Source organism: Canis aureus, chromosome 19, assembly GCF_053574225.1.
Source record: "Canis aureus isolate CA01 chromosome 19, VMU_Caureus_v.1.0, whole genome shotgun sequence".
NCBI lineage: Eukaryota > Metazoa > Chordata > Mammalia > Carnivora > Canidae > Canis > Canis aureus.
The window spans coordinates 53,363,378-53,368,478 of NC_135629.1; the positions used below are offsets into that span (position 1 = coordinate 53,363,378).

Consider the following 5,101-nt stretch of genomic DNA (forward strand, 5'->3'; position numbering starts at 1 on the left):
TGTCTCTCATGAATAAATAAATAAAATATTAAAAAAAAAAGATGGAAACAACCCAATGTCTGTTGATGGATGATGGATGAAGGGATAAGAACACAGTGTGGTGCATCCATACGTGTAGTATTTTTCAGCCTTAAAAAGGAATGACTTTCTGGCAACTGCTACAACAGGGGTGAATCCCAAAGATATGGTGAATGAAATAAGCCAGACACAAAAGGACAAATTGTGTGCGGTTCCACTTGTACAAAGTATCCAAGGTCTTCAAATTCAGGGACACAAGTCTATTAGAAGTTACCAGGGGCTGGAGGCAGAAGGGGGATAATGAGTGGTTGTTGAACTACGTAGAGTTTTGGTTTGGGATGATTTAAAAAAAAAAAGCGCTCTGAGAATCTGCTAAGAGAGTATAATATAAGCGTCCTCACAACCAAAAAAACAGAACAAAACAAAACAAACAAACAAAAAACATAACTATGTGAAATGATGGCTGTTAGTTAATCGAGTTGTGGCAATCATTTCACAAAGTATACATATGTCAAGTCATCACATTGTATACTTTAAATATAGACAATTTTACTTGTCAATTATAATCAAGAAAGCTGGAGGAAAAAAACTCTGGAAATGGGTAGTGGTGATGCTTGTTGCGCAAATATTGTGATGTATTGAATGCCATTGAATTGTACGTTTAAAAATGGTCAAAATGGCAAGGTTTATATTTAACATGATACTTTTAAGCGACAACAACAACAACAACAACAAAAAACCCACCTAAAAGGAGGGACCTTAAATACACATTGCTGAGTAGAAAAAAAACCCACTCTACAAAGTCTACATGCTGTGTGATCCCAACTACATAAAATCTTCTTTAAAAATAAAATAAAAAAATAAAAAACAAGGAAGGTACAACATCAGGAGTAAACCTTATGTAAACTATGGACTTTTGTTAATAATAATGCATCAAGTTGGCTCATCTGTGTGACAAATGCACCTAATGCAAGATGTTCATAATTTGGAAAATTGAGAGGAGAGGGGGAAACGGGGGTAAAAGTATTTCCTCTATTTCCTGCTCAATTTTTCTGTAAACTTGACACTATGCTGAAAAGTTTTTATGATAAAATTATTTTAGACTCTAAGATGATTGAAAAATGAAGAAGAGGGATGCCTGGGTGGCTCAGCAGTTGAGTGTCTGCCTTCGGCTCAGGGTGTGATCCTGGAGTCCTGGGATCGAGTCCCACGTCGGGCTCCCTGCATGGAGCCTGCTTCTCCCTCTGCCTGTGTCTCTGCCTCTGTGTGTGTGTGTGTGTGTGTGTGTGTGTCTCATGAATAAATAAAATAAATAAATAAATAAATAAATAAATAAATAAATATTAAAAAAGAAGAAGAAATAGAACACACTTTGGACACCTTAGCCAGCCAGCATCAATGGGATTCAGAGGGGATCCCTGGGTGGCGCAGCGGTTTGGCGCCTGCCTTTGGCCCAGGGCACGATCCTGGAGACCCGGGATCGAATCCCACGTCGGGCTCCTGGTGCATGGAGCCTGCTTCTCCCTCTGCCTGTGTCTCTGCCTCTCTCTCTCTCTCTCTGTGACTATCATAAATAAATAAAAATTAAAAAAAAAAAAAAAAAAAAAAAAAAAAATGGGATTCAGAGAAAACAGCAGTTTGGGGGGTAGGGGGTGATCAAGAAACCCCTTTTGTGTTTGTAAACTGTTCCCACGGAGGGCATTTGCCAGTTTTGCCCTTGAACTCCACACCCCCTCACGCCCAGTGCTGAGGGTTGACCTGACCCAGAGGTGACCCCCAGTGACTCCATGATCCCCACCCTACTCCTGGCTGCCCAGCAGCCCAGTTAACTTAAGGTTTACTGTACCATCTCCAGTTCTGAGTCTTGAAGTCACCTGCCAATCATTTGTTTAACAAATACTAATTGAGGGGTGCCTGGGTGGCTCGATGGGTCATGTGTCCGGTTCTTACAATTGGGCTCAGGTCGTGGGATGGAGCCCCACGTCAGGCTCTGTGCTGGGCATGGGGTCTGTTTAAGATGCTTTCTCTCTCTCTGCCCCTCCCCACCCCGCTCATTTTCTCTCTATCTCTCTCTCTCTTAAAAAATTTTTTTAATTAATTGAGCACTTACTAGGTGCCAAGCTGAGTGTGTCCATCTCCTATTGTTACTGCAACAAATCACGACAAACTGGGTAGCTCAAGACAACACATTTATTATCTCACAGTTCTTCTGGAGGCCGCAAATCCAAAACTGTCCGGCTAAGCAAAAAAAAAAATCAAGGTGTCCACAGGTTCTTCTTCCTTCTGGAGGTTCTAGGAGAAAAGCCGTTCCTTTGCCGTTCCCAGGTTCTAGGCGCCTCGGCTCCTAGATCATTCCTCCACGTTCAAAGCCGCCAGTCAGGCCAAGTCCTTCGCTCGCTGCCAACCCTCTGGCTTCCTCTCTCCTGCCTCTTTCCTCCACATTTAAGGATGCTCGTGACTACAGTGGGATCCCGCAGATAATCCAGGATCATCTCCCCATCTCCCCATCTCCGGGTCAGCTGATCAACAACCTTAAGCCCCCCTGCCACGCAACCTGGCATGTTCGTGGGTTCCAGGGATCGGAAAGTAAACATCTCTGGAGGTGCCATTATTCTGCTTTCCACGTTGCGGATGTGACTTCAAGTAAAACAAACAAGATCTCTGCCCTTGTTTGTACAGGTGACAGTCTAGAAAGCCAGCAATAAACCTGGGGCAATAAGGAAGATAAGGGCAGATCGCAGTGAGTGCTGTGAACAAAATAAAACAGCACGATCTGATAAGAATAAAAAGACTGGGGATCCCTGGGTGGCTCAGTGGTTTAACACCTGCCTTCAGCTCAGGGCGTGATCCTGGAGTCCCGGGTTCGAGTCTCATGTTGGGCTCCCCGTGCATGGAGCCTGCTTCTCCCTCTGCCTGTGTCTGTGTCTCTCATGAATAAATAAATAAATCTTTAAAAAACAACAACAACAACAACAACAACAACTACCTGCCGGAGAGTCGATGACGAGCCCTGCGCCATACCACTCGAGACCTTCCCGCGGTGTGACCACGCACCGAAGGGAAGGCAAGTGTGGCATCCTCTTGTATGCGGCTTTTACGTTCCTGCTGCCACCACGAGTTTGGAAATAGAAGACATCAAGCCCTCCCCCGCCCCAAGCATACAATCTTTGATGACAGTAACTCTGCCACCATCTCTACTTACAAAGAAGGTCTCTGAGAATGGAAGCAAAAGGCCACGCGGAAAGGGGGATGGGGGTGGGGGTGGGGGCGTGCCCAGCAAGGAACAGGTGCACAGGCGTCCAAGGTGGAGGAGAGGAAACACGTGGGCTTTGCGTGCAAGGCTCAAAGAGGAGACTGGGAGGGAGGGTCACACACACACACACACACACACACACACACACACACACACCACCCTCCCCACCTCCATAGATGAGGGGATGGGGGAGTGGTCTCAGCCTGCTGGGTCAGAGAGGGAGGGTTGGGCGGAACCCTGAGTGTGATGGGAAGCCAGCCGCAGGAGGGACGAACGCCATTCTGCCCACTGTGCTCTGGTCCCGCATCATCCTTCCCGTCTGGACCCGTGGAGGCTCCTCCTTTCCCATTGCACGGGCCCAAATAGTCATTAGGGCCACCTTGTCACACCCCCCCAGTCCTCCAGACATTGCTCCTGGTGCCACCTGCAACATCCATCTAGAATCTAAACGCTTCTCACCAACTCTGTGGTCTCCAACCTAGTTCAAGTCATTATCATCATCGCGGGGGGGGGGGGTCCAGTACAGACCCCCCCAGCCCCATGTCCCCCCCCCACGGGGGGAGGGCTCTTAAATCCCACGGGTTGTCCTCCCTGAAGAAGCCACCAGAGGGCGCCCGTGAGCACCCAAGTTAGGTCCTGACCTATGGCCGAAGGCCTTCCAAGGCTCCCACTTTGGGGGGCAGAGGTGTCTGAGTCCTCTCTCAGCCCACAAGACCCTGCAGGACCTTCACCCTGTTTCCTCCCTGCCTCACCCTCCTCCCGTCTCTCCCTCACTCACTGCGCCAACCACACAGCCTCCTCCCTGTTCCTCCAACACACCAAACTCTGTGCTGCCCCAGGGCCTTTGCACAGGGCTGTGCCCTCTGCCTAGAACACTCTTCCCACAGATACCCACAGGGCTCCCTCCCTCCCTCCCTTCTGATCTCTGCTTAAATGTTAACCTCAGCAAGGACTTCTCTGGCCACCCTTTTTTTTTTTTTTTTTTTTTATTCGTGAGAGAGAGAGAGAGGGAGAGAGAGAGAAGCAGAGACACGGGCAGAGGGAGAAGCAGGCTCCATGCAGGGAGCCCGACATGGGCCTCGATCCCGGGACTCCAGGATCACGCCCTGGGCTGAAGGCAGGCGCTAAACCGCTGAGCCACTCAGGGATCCCTGGCCACCCTATTTTTTAAAAAAATATTTTATTTATTTATTCATGAGACACACACAGAGAGAGGCAGAGACATAGGTAGAGGGAGAAGCAGGTTCCCTGCGGGTAGCCCGAGGCAGGACTCGATCTCAGGACCCCGGGATCACACCCTGAGTCGAAAGCAGACACTCAACCACTGAGCCACCCAGGTGCCCCTGACCACCCTATTTTAAAATCTGCATCACACCCTCACCCCCAGTGATTTCTGTCACCCTCTCTCTGTCTCTCTCCCCTGTAGTCATCACCATCTGAGGACACCATGGGTTGTATATTTTCATCACGTGTTGCCTGGCTCCCTCCTCTCAACCATAAGCTACAGGAAGGTGGGTGTCTCTGTGCTGAGCCCCACTAGCCCCAGAGCACAATAGGTGAGTGAGAAGCTTTTATGGATGAGGGGATGGATGATTCCTGGTCTGAGATCCAGCTGGCTGTGGGCGGAGAACGCGCCATGGGCCAAGAGTGGACTCTCAGGTAAAATGGTGTAGCCACCGTGGAAAACATCTTGGCAGTTGCTCAAAAAGTGAAACCTTGTGTAACACACGATGAATGCAACAATCTCGGTTCCGGGCAGATACTCAGAAGCCTTGAAGCCAGGGCCTCAAGGAGATACCCCCACACCCACCTTCATAGCAGCGTCAAACG

The 5,101-nt window shown here is 48.8% G+C and overlaps 1 long non-coding RNA gene across 1 annotated transcript; it reads right to left on the bottom strand.

Annotated features, from left to right (window-relative positions):
* Positions 1-2,190: 2,190 nt before the first annotated feature.
* On the bottom strand, positions 2,191-3,600 carry LOC144290655 (uncharacterized). Its single transcript, XR_013358239.1, has 2 exons — positions 3,005-3,600; positions 2,191-2,725 (listed from the first exon to the last, which is right to left on the bottom strand). It is a non-coding gene; the product is annotated as an uncharacterized LOC144290655 (long non-coding RNA).
* Positions 3,601-5,101: the final 1,501 nt, after the last annotated feature.